This window comes from Crocodylus porosus, unplaced genomic scaffold (genome assembly GCF_001723895.1).
Source record: "Crocodylus porosus isolate Cpor-Errol unplaced genomic scaffold, CroPor_comp1, whole genome shotgun sequence".
Lineage (NCBI taxonomy): Eukaryota > Metazoa > Chordata > Crocodylia > Crocodylidae > Crocodylus > Crocodylus porosus.
In genome coordinates, this window is record NW_017728949.1 from 67,262,061 (window position 1) to 67,278,133 (window position 16,073).

General features: G+C 43.2%; 1 long non-coding RNA gene across 1 annotated transcript in view; it reads left to right on the top strand.

Annotated features, from left to right (window-relative positions):
• Positions 1-4,352: 4,352 nt before the first annotated feature.
• The window catches only part of LOC109322576, a 20,965-nt gene continuing 9,244 nt past the window's right edge, over positions 4,353-16,073 (top strand). Inside the window, exons 1-2 of the long non-coding RNA XR_002104413.1 lie at positions 4,353-4,508; positions 13,198-13,204. This is a non-coding gene — a long non-coding RNA (uncharacterized LOC109322576). The remainder of the gene's footprint in view (positions 4,509-13,197; positions 13,205-16,073) is intronic.

Sequence of the window (16,073 nt, forward strand, 5' to 3'; positions counted from 1 at the left end):
AAAGTTTTTTCCCCAGACATACAATATTTTTTTCTTTATAGTGCTACATATTTCCCCAGAGGTAAACAATATATTTATTCTGACACTGTTCCTCTGCAAATCCTTTCCCATCTGCCCTGGCCTTCAAACTACTTACCAGTAATCCTGTTTTTTATCTTTTAAGTATAGACACTGATAGTTCACATGCATAAGAACATAAGTGTTGTCATAATGGATAGGACCACTGGTTCATCAAGTGTGTCTGTAATACACCTCAGAGAAAGGTGAAAAAAACCATAATGCACTTACCAATTATGCAATGCTACCCATGAGGGTAATATTTCTTTCCCAACTACTTTGAGATCAGTGTATGCCCTGAAGCAAGAGATGTTATTACCCTTTTAATAGTTTCCTGTGCCATGTATTACATACTCCTTTCCATTATGGCCAATATTGAAAAGGACACTACCAAGGCTAATAAGTCCCAAATCTAATTTAACCTAAAAGGAAGACATAAAAGTAAAGTGCTAGAAAAATTAGTCTTCAGAAATAAGACAGACACACAGAGAAAGGCTGGGCCTTCAGGCATTAACTTAATTGATGCTCCATATGAAGGCTGGCTATGGGTTGAAGTGAGAGACGCGCCAGGAATAAAATAGCAGAAGGTTTAGGATTATATCTTTAGAGCTCCTCAAAACATAAATATAGAGATGGTAATTTAGATGTAGGTGCTGTCTGGTAGAACTTATAAGTATCACCATTTGAGAGTGATGTGCTTATACCCATCTCCTGTTGTGCAAGTATGGCATATGCGCAAGTATCCCATCTCCTATTGTGTCAGTATGTCATCAAATGCTCCTCACAAAAGAAGTGGCCAAAGGGGGGCAGTAATATTGTTCCATTAAAAAAAAAATAAAGCAAATTCATAAACTCACCAGGTTGAGATGTACTACCCAACAATACTTTGAGCTCAAATAAGCTCAGTGTGGACCATTTTGATGACTATTCTGTACTTTCTTTCAACAACTGTATACAAGGTGTATAGGCATAACCTTGCTAATACACTGGACTATACAAGGCATTTTACACAGGCCAGCAAAAGCATCCAAATACCCTATACCCCAGACAAAACCCTGGTGAGATTCATGCCCAGTACCTATGAGTTTAAATGCATCCATCTATATTTTCCATATACTTTGCAGCCCTTATCATTGGTTACGCCTGCATGTCCCTCTCTTAGAAAGCAATCAAATATTAGCTTCTGTTTGAGTTAACAGAAGAAACCTGGAAATCAGTAATGCCTAAAGAGACTCCAAGGAAATAGTGAAGAGCAAATTTGTAGAGCTTGGTTAAGGGAAAACTACAGTTTAATAATAGAGGGACAATTTATGGTCTGTTCGAAAGCCTATTAATATCAATAGGAGTCTCTCCACTGACTTCAGTGAGCTTTGGGTTATGCCCTAAAATATGATAATCCCATGAACATTTGAGAAACAGGGGATTATGTAGTTGTATAAATGGATGAAAGCAGCAGCAATAGGTGAGAATAAGAAGATATTGAGGCAGGATGACTAGTCCCTGTAATATTACTTAGATGAGATAAATTCTGGAGAGTCTCTCAAGGAAAATGCTAGGTAGCTCAACACTTGAGACATTACAAGAAATGAGGTACAACATTAGTAAATATATTTTGAATTGGTTGGTGAACTGGTTGATCTTGAACTGGCTGATGAATGGAACGCATGCCCCAACATGTCTTTTCCATTTCTAAGTACCATGAGTCTATGAATATCAGTAACATGAGCATCAGAAGCATAAGCATGAAAAAGATTTAAATACAAGTAGATAAAATTTCCATGTAAGAATATATCCAATGCTTTAAAAATGGATGCACTGATGGAGTTATCTATATCAAGTCTGTATTTATGAGGCAAATATACAAACTAAAAGAGAAATGATCACAAGCTTGTACATTAATTAGAGTTGGTATCATTTGTCAAGAGTTAGGTGTTATTGGGCGCATCTACATGAGATGCTTAATATGCAGTAGCCTAATAACACCATGCAGTAAGGTGTGCAGTAAGCATCACAAAAAAACTGCGCCAGTGCTACTGTGCAGTGACTGTAGTTACTGTGCACTTAGTTAGTAAGCAAGTAGTGAACTAAATGCACAGTCACTACTGTGCATTAATGAACGTGTAGATGAGCCTACAGGGTCACTGCTTCAGCCCCTTGCTGCTCTATATGCCTATAGAGTCCACCTCTTTTTAAGGGACATTTTAAGCTTAAATCTCTGGTATTAGTTGCTGAGTTTTTCAATGACACAGAAAAATAAATCCTGATATGTTGATATCAAAATACAATAGACAAATTTAAAATATTTAAGTAGTAAAGCTAGCCCCCACCTTGTAGCATGTGGGTTAGCAAAGAGATGAGTCTACAGATTTCAGATCCTTTATGGAGCAGTACAGCTAAAGAGAGCTCCAGGAGGGGAACCCCAGACAGACCCCAATCAATGCATCAAAGCTCCTAAATGTACTGGCTAAAATATTAGACTACTGCTTTTATTTATTTGTTCTAAAAAGAAAAGCAGTCCCTATCTTCCACTGATTCCTTTCTGGATACCTTTACTGCTCTGAGTTGATAGGATAGTTCTGAAAACTTTAACAGAAAACAACTTGGCTGGATGAAGGGAATGCTGTGGATATAGTGTATCTGAACTTCAGGAAGGCTTTTGACAAGATCCTGCATGACCTTCTCATAAACAAATTGGGCAAATGTGGGACAACTGGCTCAACAGCCATAAACAAAGAGTAAATGGATCCATGTCAGAATAGCAGAAGGTTTCAAGTGGAGTCCCACAGAGCTCTGTCCTGGGCCCAGTACAGCAAAACATGTTTATTAATTATTTGGCATAGAAAGTTTGTTAAGCTAGTTTGCAGACAACATGAAACTGGGAAGGATTTTGAATACATTGGAGATAGGAGTGCAATTCAGAAGGATCTTGACAGATTGGAAAACTGGGCTGGAGCTAACAGGATGAAGTTCAACGCTGACAAATGCAAGGTGCTATGTCTTTGGAAGAATAATAAAAAATACTAAATGGATGACACCTGGCTAGATGGATATGGAAGTCTTGGTAGATCACACACTCAGTATTAGTCTGCAATGTAATACAGCTGCTAGGGCTGTGCAAAGCTTTGGTCCCTGATTAGATTTGGCGGAGATTCAGCCTGATTCAGTGGCCAAATCTCCAAATCCAAATCGAATCAGAGGACACTTTAAAATCTCCAAATCAAATTGGAACCCTCCAAATCCATTTAGAGAGATTCAGAAAGATTCAGAAATTTAGACAGAAAGACAGCTTTAAATGTTTTTTCTACATACCTCGAAGTAGCAGGGGCTCATGAGTGCTGCAATGCTGGGGCGCATGGAGCATCCCATAGGAGCATGGGGGGCTCCCCAGCGCTCTTGGCAGCAGACCCAGAAGTGGACCAGAAGCACGTCTGGTCCTCTTCTGGGTCCACTGGGGAGTGCGTGGTGGGGCTTCCCCCTGGCTTGGCGACTGGTGCCTCCTGGGCCTTGGGGGCACCCGGGGTTCTCCCACGGTTGATTGCTGAGCTGGGGGAATATGGGGGATCCCCCAGTATGCTCTTCCGCAGACACAGAAGTGGACTGGAAGTGCTTCTGATCTACTTCCAGGTTCACCGCCGAGTACATGGAGGGCCTCCTGCACTCCTATGGGATGCTCCATCAGCTCCAGCTTTGCAGCGTTCATGAGCCATGCTGGTATCTCAAGGTATATAGAAAAAACTTTTCAGGCTTTGTCTATGTCCGAATTGCTGATTCTCCAAATCGACATTGAATCTTCAGATTCAGATTCAGACAATTCGAATCAGGGACAGTGATTCGAATCAATGAATCAAATCACTGTCTCTGATTCAGGCCAAATCTGAATCCGAATTGACTAGGGCCCACTTCGCACACCCCTAACAGCTGCACAAAAGATGAATGTGGTTTTAGGGTGCATCGACAGAATTATTAGGAGCAAGACACTGCAGGTGATAGTGCCTCGCTACTCAGCCCTGGTTAGGCCTCACTAGAGTATCGTGTGCAGTTTTGGGCTCCACAAGGATGTGGAGAAGCAGTGAGGGTCCAGAGTAGGCAAAGGGCAAAGGGCTTGGAAAGCAAGTCATACAAGGAGAGGCTGAAGGAGGTAGGCATGTTCAGCTTGAGGAAAAGGTGCTTAAGAGGAGACGTGCTGGCAGTCTTGAAATACTTAAAGGGCTGCCATAAGGAGGAGGGAGAACACCATTTCTCTCTTGCTGCAGAGAGTGGGATGCAGACCAATGCCTTAAACTCAAGCGAAATAGGTTGAGATTGGATATCAGAAAAAACTTCTTCAATGTTAGAATAGTGACTCAGTGTAATAGACAGCCTAGGGAAGTTGTGTTTCCGTCACTGTTCAAGAAGAGGTTGGACAGCCAGTGGTTGGGGATGATATAGGCTTAGCTATGCCTATGTTCTCCGTGGGTGTTTCCCATGCTTTTAGGCCTTGCTGGTTGCCACATGGGACTGGGAGGGAATCCCACTGCCCCTACCACTACCCCCCACGTCATTTCTGCTATGTGTGGCAGGGTTTTTTTTCTTTAAGCCTTCCTGAGACACTTGGTGTTGGCTGCAGTCAGGGCTAGGGATTTTGACTGGGGTGTACCAGTGCTCCTGCTGGGATTTAAACCCAGAGGTTCCTGGCTAGAGGGTCTTGCCCTTCCACTCAGGGTCAGACCAATCACCATATTTGGGGTCAGGAAATAATTTTACCATGTGGTTAGATTGGTATGGCTTGTGCGGTCTTTGTCTTCCTCTGTAGTCATGGGCATGGCCCTCTAGCTTAGATCTCTTAAGCATATATGAACAACCTTTTACAGAAGCAGAATCTTGACTGCCAAGATCCCCCTGCTTTACCTGTGGCAGGTGAGGGTGTTATTTCTTGTGTTATGTCAGGGTTGATGGTAGTTTTACTAAGAGGTTAAATTATGGATTTGTATAGGATGGTTTGGATCCTTCCTGCATCAGGCAACAGTTTAGATGGATGACCTATAGAGGTCCCTTCCAGCCCTATTTCTCTCTGATTCTGTGAACTGCACCATGGATACCTTATGCTTCAGCAGGCAACAGCAAGTGTATGTTTACTTAGGTAAATTACTGACATGTAACCCTCCTGTATGACTTGACAAACCCAAATAACTCAATATTAAATACTTGTGAGAATAATTAATGGAAAATCCTATGGACCTGAGAAGTATTCCCTTTTCTGGGAGCATCTTATATCTGATAAATCCACTTGCATGAGTTATCATGGCCTGCATATACACTTTCAAATGATTTGGGAAAGTTCTCTTGGTAGAAAAACTTACCTGGAGTTGTCTGAACAGTCATTCAGATGCTGAGCTCCTGAAAAGCAGAGAGTTTGCAGCAGTGACCCTGTGCAGCCAGATGGTCTCTGTGCAAACATTTCATAGATATTAAGGCTGGAAGGGACCTCGGAAGATCATCGAGTCCAGCCCCCAGCCCAAAGGGCAGGAAGTCAGCTGGGGTCACAGGATCCCAGCAAGATAAGCATCCAATTTGCTCTTGAAGGTGTTCAGTGTAGGTGCTTGAACCACCTCCGATGGCAGGCTGTTCCAGACCTTGGGGGCTCAGACAGTAAAGAAATTCTTCCTTATGTCCAGCCTGAAACGGTCTCGCAGGAGTTTATGACCGTTCGACCTTGTCATCCCTTGGGGCGCTCTGGTGAACAAACGTTCCCCCAGATCCTGGTGGTCACCCCTGATAAACTTATAGGTGGCCATCAGATCGCCCCTGAGCCTGTGCTTTTCCAGGCTAAAGAGCCCCATGGCTCTCAGCCTGTCATCGTAAGGTCTGTTTTCATGTGCGTGGATCTTCTCTGAACTCAAGCTTCTCCACATCCTTTTTGAATTGTGGAGCCCAAAACTGGATGCAGTACTCCAGCTGCAGCCTCACCAAGGCCGAGTACAATGGGAGAACGACGTCCCGGGATTTGCTTGAGAAGCATCTATGGATGCAAGCCAGCATTTTGGTCGCTTTACTAGTCGCAGCATCGCATTGCAGGCTCGTGTTCATCTTGTGGTCAATGATGACCCCCAAGTCTCTTTCTTCCGTAGTGCTAGCCAGTCCATTAAGGACGGCCTCTTTAATAAACTTTTCTTAGATCTTCCCCAGGATAGAAGTCAGGCTAATGGGCCTATAGTTAGCCGGATCCACTTTCCTCTTTCTTGAAGACAGGCACCACATTGGCCTTCTTCCAGTCTTCAGGCACAACACCAGAGCACCAGGAGTTTTTAAAGATCCGTGCCAGGGGCTGGGCTATGACGCTCGCCAGCTTCTTGAGTACCCTAGGGTGCAGATTGTCAGGGCTGGCTGACATCTCAGTATGCACTTCAGGCTCCCTCAGCCTGCTACACAGACAGGTCAGGGAATAATCCTTAGAGATCTTTAAGACCTGGGTGGACAAAGCCTTGTCTGGGATCATACAGTTGGGGATGGTCCTACTTTGAGCAGAGGGTTGGGCTAGAAGACCTTCTGAGGTCCCTTCTAACCCTAATTTTCTCTGATTCTAAGGACCTGGCCTGCTTAAACTTTAGCCATATGCTGCATCACCTGTGGAATTAAACAAGTACACTTGAAGAATACAGTATATTTTCTTGGTAAATAACAATCTAATTCTACTCTGTTGCCCTATACAGAAAGCCAGGTTCTCCAGTTTGTTAGGCCCATTAAGGGAACCTTTTCTGGTGTAAAGTCTCTACCATGTGTAGGGACTGGGCATCTCAGGTTCAGGGTGCAACAAGGATATTGCCCCACCTCCCGTGCCCTAACCTCACTGTGCTTAGTCAGGGGCAAGGAATCTGCTCAAGAACGTTTAGTTGAGTAATTTGTCTTGGGAAATAGATTTTAATAATTTAATCTTTTCAATTTTAGAATTCCTATTTGTTGAGTTCCAAACTTTTTGGCTGATGACTTCTAGGGCTTGCATCTCCTTGATTCTGAATATGAATAGAAAGATACAATGTCTGAGTAGGATTTCTGGAGGTCTGTAACGGAGTTAGGGGCCCTTTGAGCACCTAAATCCTGCAAGAATTTATTAAAATGACAGCTTATGAATCATGTCTGACAGCTCAAATTCCTACCTGTTCCCCTGGCATTGTGGTAACTGCCTATATATGTAGACCATGTCCTCACACATTCCAGCCATGACCATTCCAGGTACTAAGGACTGAATTCAACATCCATTGCACCAGGCAAAGCAGTATAAAGTGCATAAAAGGGGGTACATTTGGAGACTGACAATACCACTGCTAGTTTACAAATAATTTTGAAGGTGCTTTGCCATAACAGAGTCTATTGTTACTCATTGTTAACTTATTGTTCTATGATAAAAGAACAAAATACATTAAAGTTACAAGCCTTTTCTTATTGTCTTATCTACAACTTTATCTTGGTAAGCTATAAAGTATGGAACATAAAGTTCACACAAATAATATTTACTCAATCTCCCAGTAGCCTTTTCATGTAGAAATAAGGTCCATTGGATTGGGCAGGCTGCCTTGAGTATGTACCAGATGCACAGGCAGATCCAGGATTTTGCAAAGGGGTGGGGGAGAGGGGTGAAAGCAGTGACTGGGTGCAGGGGTGGTTCCTGCCTTGCTCCAGCACAGCTGCATGGGCTGCCACATTCAGCCAGGGACAATGGCAGCTGTGGTAGTGCGTGGGTTCTCTCTCCCTGAGCTGGCTCCCAGGCTGGTAGGGAATCTGCAGGGCGACTGGGAAGAGAGGAGGAAACTGCTACTGCTGCCACTCTCCCCATCTGATCCTGGTTCCTACGCAGCATGGCTGGAGTGAGGTAGGAGCAGCTCTGGAGGTTAGCTGGGGACAGGGTAGCAGTGGGCTGGGGAATGGGGAACAAGAAGGAAGGGGACATGCCACTGAATACCAAAGGGAAAGGAGGGGTTGAATTCTTACCTGTTTTGGGGACTTAAAAAAGTCTGCAATTGCTGCTTCCTGGTCTAAAAAGGTGGGTGCAACTGTGCCACTACACCTCATTGATCCACCCCAACATCGTGTTCTGCCATAACTCCACATTCCTTTTGGATACAGTTCAAGTAGTTTATGCATCACACTCTTGAATGGCCTGGGAACTTGTTATCTCTGTTATATCTTTGAGCTGCATCATGGAATCTCCAATAAGTGGAATGCTTTTTCTGTCCCTCTGTAGCACTGGCCTCATTCCCAAAGATGACAGAGAAATCTCAGCAGGGGTGGCATGGATGACCAGAGGCAGGATGCGGTAAGTGAAAAAGAATCTGCAGGAAGCAGAGACAACGTTGACATGTGGGGATAAAGGAGGACAATTTCCTGAAGCTTGAACGTGTTTCAGAGTCTGTTTTAGTTTGGCTCTTTCTTTGGGAGATGAGTTTGGTTCCAACTGTTGAAATCTGAAGACCCCCAAATTCAGTCATAGATTCATAGTGTCTGCTCAAGATATTTATGAACCAAGATCAGAGAGATGCAATTTATGTTATGCACATCTGGATTTAGCAGTCATGCAAGATGACTACAGTTCACTTATCTTTTGCAGTTAATTTCTCTGTCTGGAAGCAGGACACACATTGGGCAGGGCTTAGAGGAATGACAGAGATAGGTTGCTATTTTGCCCATTTGATGACAATTGTTTGAGGTTTTTTAATTTTTGTAAATGGCATACATTTCAAAATAAACCAAACATCAGCCAGGAGCCAACTTTACCTGTTTATATGGAAGTACAAGACAGATATTTCCTCAGATTATCTGACATGTGAGAACACCTTCCTTTAGCAAGAGCCTGTGCAATAACAGGTTTTTTGGGTACCCATCATAATACAGCCCTTCTTTGTAGGAGTTATAAATGCCCCCACTGTGCCTCCCTTTTGCTCCAGTATTCTATTTTGGCAAGTAACTCTCAGTGAATGAGGTCAAGTGTTTTGTGGAGTACACAAAGCTGTTTCACTTGATCACGCAGTTCTGTCTTACAACCTTTTAGCTTATTGTTTTAGAATGCCTTATCCGTGCTGTTTAGTTGTACAGGACTTCATTTTTCTGAGGCGCTTATCACCTGGAATATTTGTGTGTCATTTAACACATGCCTTCTCAACGAAAACATGTCTTGAAGAAATGCAGCTTGCCAAATCCTTTAACAGACTTCTTTATTGTTGGGTGCTGTCCATTGTTCTTACCATTTATATAATGCAATAAATGTATAGCTTTTCTGCAGTTGTAAAGAAATGGTATCTTTGCTCCAAAGCTCTTACAGACTAAGCAGGGAACAGCTACATTCAACTTTGACAGCAGACAAAAGAGCCTGAAAGAAAAAGTTGTAGGTGTGGTTTCCAGGTGTTCATAATACTCGAGAGATGATCCTATAAAAAAAAATCCCAGTACCTGAAAAATAGTCCAGCATTTTCAGACATGGACCCAAGCCAAAATCTCCAGCTACCTTCTTCTTTTGTGGGTGTTCAAAATAAAAAATCCAAATCTTGTAGCAAATGTTTGCCCTGGTTATAACAGGTGTTCTGACCTGCTTCCATCAGAACAAAATAGCTGTTCTGTCATTGATCAGTGCGGGAGCAGATAGTGACCTGATAGAAGAAAAAGATATTGAAACTTCTTTTATGAGACGTTCCATCCTTTTTAGCTTAATAAGACAGCCTCCAGAGGAGCATTTGCTATGAATCAAATGTCTCAATTTTAAAACATTAATCACCAAAATAGTGACAGCAGTTCCCTTTTAAGAAAGCTTGAAGTAAAAGAAATCAGTCCTTATTGTCCCACCTTAATGCCTGCTGTAAGTCAAATGTCATCTGGCTACTCTAAGAAAAAAAAAATCCATTTCAGCTCTTCTGAATGTGACATGTTTTCTTAACCTTTTCATATCAGTAATGCATTTAGCACAAGTAAAAAACCGCTCTTACTTGGCACTTGTTGAACTTATATGGCAGAATGAATAAGAGGGATTTAAAAATAAAAGTGTAATAACAATTATAGATGTCCACATGTTCATGTACAGAATTTTCTATCAAAATTCAGCTGTACAGAGGCCCAGGTTTTAGTATTATCTATTAAAACAACGGAGCCTAGTCCTGAAATTTAGATCAAAACCAACTTCAGAACCCAGAATTAAAGTCTGCATGTATCTCAGCCTTTGCTTTGGATCAAACAAAGTTAAAGCACCCCGCCACCATTTTTTAGAGCAGGGCCACACACACACACAACTGCTCAGAGCTGCTCTAATAAAAGTGCCTCTCCACCATGCTCGGAGTATTTGTATAAATGCTCTAAGTTCCGTTTTCCATTGTACCAGTACAATGTGACAGACATTAGAGAAGTTACATGCTACTAAAGAAGCATGGAATCTGATGTCTGCACATCAGGATTTTCCAGTATGTTTAACAGGGGGGCTTCCTGCCCACCTGTTTCTGGGCTAACTGCGCGCCTGTCTTCTGCCACGCCTTGATGATACAAAATTATGGTGTTAATTAGGTGGGAGGCTGCCCATTTTTGCATCCCGATACCAGGGGTTATTATTTGCTGCTCTGGCTGCCGTACTGAAGCACCTGGATGCCATCTGCTCCAGCCCTTAAAGTGGCCAGCACCACCAATGCCCTGCCACACGTGTCTACCAGCTATTTTACAATTATTGCTCACTTTCATTATTGGTAAATGAATATTTGATACTGCTTTGTAGGCTTAAAATCATTTATTATTCTTTCTTATATAGCATCATAGATGAGTACAATATTTGATAGCCAAGAAGTAAAATGAGGTATTCCCGTAAGAGATTATCATCCAAAATTAATCCAAACAGCATGAGGAAAGGACAACAGCTCAAGAAAGTCAGAGAGAAAGATGTAGCACAGGAGGAGAATTTCTTTAAAACACTGCAGGGTAAAATCCCAGACTATTCAGATTTTGTTAGTCATTTCTATTCAGCGTACAGAAGCTTTGTCGGTTGTGTATAGCATTGTTTTTAAGCCAGCAGATGATGAGTTCCAGATTGGTTGAACCACCGAGAAGCTTGAGAGCTACCAAGTTAAATCAGAGGCTGCATGAGGCTACAAGAGAGCAGGAAAGAGTGAGATGTGCACATTCTCAGCCCCTGATCTAACTCCTGCTATAGCCAGTGGGAGTTGTGGTACAGAGAACTGCATCTTTAAGAGATTTAGTATACCAGACACAGGAAATCCAGTTAAAGAGCTCTGTAGAAGCTCATGCTCTGTTTAGCAGAGGCAGTTGGAACTGTGTGATAGAATAAAGAAGCTGCCTCCCAGAGTAGTTATCCAACACCAGATGAGACTCTCTCTTGTCTTCAGTGGGAGAACTCAATGAAGCCTTTATGTCCAAAGCCACTTTTAAAGAGAAACCCCACCCGCAACATCTCGCAATTTTAGTTTGTGCTCAAATGAAAATGCACCTGGAGCAGCTACTCACACCTAAGTAGGGTTAAAAAACTACTGTTTTGATTAAAGGCTATAAAAAGTACAAGACAGCAGCAGTTTTGGGGTAATGATCTTGCCTATGGAATCTGAATTTTATATTATTATATCTCCACAAAATTTGCTTTTTACACTATGACTAGCCTGGAAAAATATAGTCAAATAATTACCTACTGTAACAGGGGGCCTGCTCTGGGCCGAGTTCCCTGTGGCCTGCCCATGTGTTTCTGAGTTAACTGCCCGCCTTCTCGCCCACCATGCCTTGTTGTTAATTAATTCACTGATATTAATTAAGCAGGAGGCTGCCCATTTCTTGCCCCAATGCCAGGGGGCATCATCTGCAGCTCCGTTCCTCCCCTACACCGCAGCCCAAGCCTTGCAGATGGCATCCAGATGTTACCAACATCACTGGCCCCACACTGGGCCCCAGAATCCTGCTATTTGAACCCCACTTGAATCCCTCCGTTCAGGCGTCCTAGTCTGCCTTCATTCCAGGCTACATAGCTCGCTGAGCTGATCCCCCTTACAGGTATGGTTCCCCCTGAGACCTTTGGCTACACTGGCCCTGGCCCACCCACAGGCCAGCTGGAACCCCAGGCCCTCAGCTCAGGGTGTCCCTTGCGGTGGGCCCCTGGCCCTTCGACCCTTCCAGTCCTGGCCCCAGCTTGGACCAGTCAGGGGATGTCAAGACAGGTTGAGTCTATGGCCTGACTCTGTCATTGGGGTCCACCTTCCAGACCCTACAAGGGGGTAACCCACCCAGTTGTGGGAGCTGAGGTTAAGGCGCCCCGACCCGCTTTTCACTGGGGTGGTAACTGGCCTGGCATTTCTGGGGGGGCTTCCATGCCACTGAGAGCCCCACCAGGCCACACACTCACAGCAGGGTGCAGTTTTAGGTCATGCCCAGGACCAGGAGCCTCCTGACCATCCCCTGCAGCTCCTCCCTTACCTCCAGTTGATACCAGCAGCCCTGCAACTAGGCAATGTCGCTGCCTGGCCTCCAGCAGCAAAATGACCTGTTTATATGGGCAGCCCTGAGTCCAAAATGGCTTTCTTAATCAGGCACCTGCTGGCTGCTGTCTTCTGGCCCTTAAAGTGGCAGGCAGAAACAGTGCCCTGCCACACCTACCAGTAAATGCTTTAGTACATTTATCACACATATTAAATGTCCATTACAAACATAGGGTCATAATTGTAAAATGTATTATTGGTGGGAAATGAGCTTTGAAAAGTAGATTTTATTTATTTTTCTGATACTTCGGTAAAAAGTGAATTGGGTAGTCACAATTTCTTTTGTAATTACTAGCAGTAATGGGGAGTTTTGATGGAACATTTTTCACTGAAAATATTATGTTAAGTCCATAGCTAGGCAGTTTAAACAGGATACTGTAAAAAGCTTGAGAAGAACAGGAAATATTTTATAGACCAGCTCTCTGTTGCTATGGCTTGGTCATAATATCTTCACAGAGGGTTTTCCTATCCATATTAGCCGCTTTTTGTCTTTATCCAGTTAAGGTCTCTCTTTGTCTTTATCCAGTTCAGGTCTATCCACACAAGGTCTCTCTTTGTGACCGCAGACTTTTCAGCACATGGAATACACTTTACTCAATCCATGTTATTATCCTTTGCAAAAATATGCAAAACCAAGAGCTACCTTCACAAGTCAAAGAATGCATGTATCCAAACCATTAAAAACAAAAAAGCTTTGGATGTTTTTTATCTACACCAGGGCTCTGCAATTTCTAAGTGGCTGGGGACTACACACTTCCCAGGGCTGTGCTAGTGTAAGTCATGCCTCCCTGGGCTGCAACCTCCTCTCCACTGCACACACAGGCAGCCTCCCTCTCTCATTGCATCATGAGTGCACAGATTGTGACCCCCTCCACACTGCACATGTGGGCAGCCCCAACTTTGGCTCACCTGCACCATGGCCTGTATAATCCCATCCCCTGAGGCAAAAGCAGGAAACAAAAATAAACTTAGAGAGCGAGGGAGAGCCTAGGGACCTTGATTGCAGCAGCAGCCAGAGTGATAGGGTGATGGCCAGGTAGGAGCCCAGGTGCCCGTGGACCACATGCAGCTGGACAGCCCTAATTTAGACTCCCAACGTTTTCTGATCTCCAGCACAGATGCTGAGATGCAGACCACTTATTGTTCAGCAGCACATTCATCTATGCTAATAAAGGTGAAAAAGATGTGAAATTAAAGCTTTATAAGCATGTAGTAGAGCCTGAGGACATACCAATTAGGATAGCAGTAAAAGGGACAAAGCTGACACAAAAGGTATTTCCCAGTGATCTCCCTTTTGTCCTACCACCATTTCAAGTTTCAGGGAATTTCCTTCTTCATCATTTTAATGGAGCCACCTTGAGAGTTGCTGGCACCATACTTTGCTTCTAACCAGACAGTTAATGTGGAAAGCTGTGTAGTGACTGTCAGTAGTCCACTGAGCTAATAACTGGCACGTTAGCTTGTGAGTCTGTAAAACAGGCCAGACTCTAGACCCAGCATCAAGGGCAGAGCTCTTCAGTTCACTCACTCATGTATTGGGTGACAGGAGCCTGAGATGAGGTTATTGGCCTAATTCATTCTGGTTTCCACCCAAAGTGGATCTTATTATATCTATGCCAAAATAGAATGAGTTTGGATGTCTCCTTCTGAGTCACAAGAGAGCTAGTTGTTGGGAGGGAGTGATGTTTATGATGTATTATTCTTAATGGTACCAGTACATTTTCAGTGAATGTGCTTTAGGTAATGCACATTAACTCTAGTATCTCCGTTGCGACGTACTAGAAAAAATGCATATTCATTTAATACATTAACTAAAGAGCACGGTTTTTTTGTGATGCTTTAATGTGCATTAAAATAGGCTAATGCACATTAAAGTGCACGTGTAGATGTGCCCTTTAAATGCATGTGAGACTCCTACCTTATGTATATCATGGTACACGTGGGATGTGAACACCTCTTGGTTATAAATTCCTTGGTCAGTAAAGCATGTCTTCACGGTGCCTGCGGGTAACAGACAGGCTCCTGTAACTCCTCCGCCTTTCTATTCCAGAACTACTTTTCCATAAGGCACTGATTCAGAGACTGAAAACCAATGTACATGAAAACTTTGTCAAGGAGACTCTGGGCAAAAGTCTTCTTGCATGCATTTACTAAGCTAGAGCTTGATCTAGTGTAAATTACAGTGGAATCATTAAAGAAATACGTATCCATTACCTAGGTTTCCTTGAGTTTTTACATTTTGAAAAACATTAGCTCCCTATTACAAAAAATGCCACCTTGTTCTGAAATCATGCGATTCAGAAATGTATTTGATGTTTAGAAAGCCACCTCCTTTTAGTCCTCAGTAAAGGGTTTGCTGGGAGCATTTCTTTTTCTGGTAATAATCAAGATATTTTAATATTTGACCACCTCATCCTGATTCAGAAATGTACTTGAAGTTCAGAAAGACGCAGCTATCAACTGAGAACGAACACACAAAAGAAACTCTATGACACAAAAAAATAAAATTTAAGAAATGCCCGGAAATTAATTCAAATCCAGCTCTCACCTCCCTTCTCCCTCTTTTCTTCCTTCCTCACTTTTTTTCAGTTTTCCCTGTTCCAGTAATGCCTGACCAATCCCTCCAATTCTAATTTATCTGGTAACCCCTCTAATACTTTACTATTAGCATATTCCTATAAAACATTTTGAGACACATGCTATAATGGTGTGTGGTAGTGTATTATCTGCCCAAGGATAAAACAAGGCTGTTTTTAAAAAATAAGTCTTGGAAACAACTGGAATACAAAGATCTTCTCTACTCCTCGGTAAAAGTTTTGCTGGGAGCATTTCTTTTTCTTTGATAGCCAGGATATTTTAATATTCGACCATGTCAGCCAGAAAAAGTTCTGAAAATCTCTGGTCAGCCACTTGATGCGAGTTTCCTAATTTACAAGGATAGCACAAGGAAGGGAATCAAAGAGCTGTAGACATCATTATTTTACCTGCTTTGTTTCTTTGTGACAAGAGCCCGTTCCACAAATAGCGCAAAGCACAGTGGCTCTTTTCAGAAGTTGCTCATCTTTGGCACAGGAAGAGGTCCAGGGCTTTGATCACGGGACGCCTGAGAACACTTCGAGTCCCAAACCTCTCATTAAATCCCAGTGCGACTTTCCAGCTGGCGGCACGTGATCATTGCCTAATAAATGCTCCCTGACATGTCAACGCCAAGCCGCCCAGTGTGGTTGTGGGCACTGATGCTCCCTGTCTTAAGCACTCGTTCTTCAGCCTGCGTGGTCTGAACCACAGCGGTCTATTCCAGTAAATATACACACACACACATATATATACATATACATACAAATATTATATATATACACACATATATATATATACACACATAGGGTTCAAAATACAGGGGAGGAAGGACTGAGCCCCCCATAAAACATGAGAGCCCGCCCGTAAGAGGCAAGAGCCCCTGGCCCTCCCCATGCCTCTCTAAGCAGCTGAGACAGCAGTGGGGGCTCCTTCCAGCCTCTGGCTGCCACCGCCACA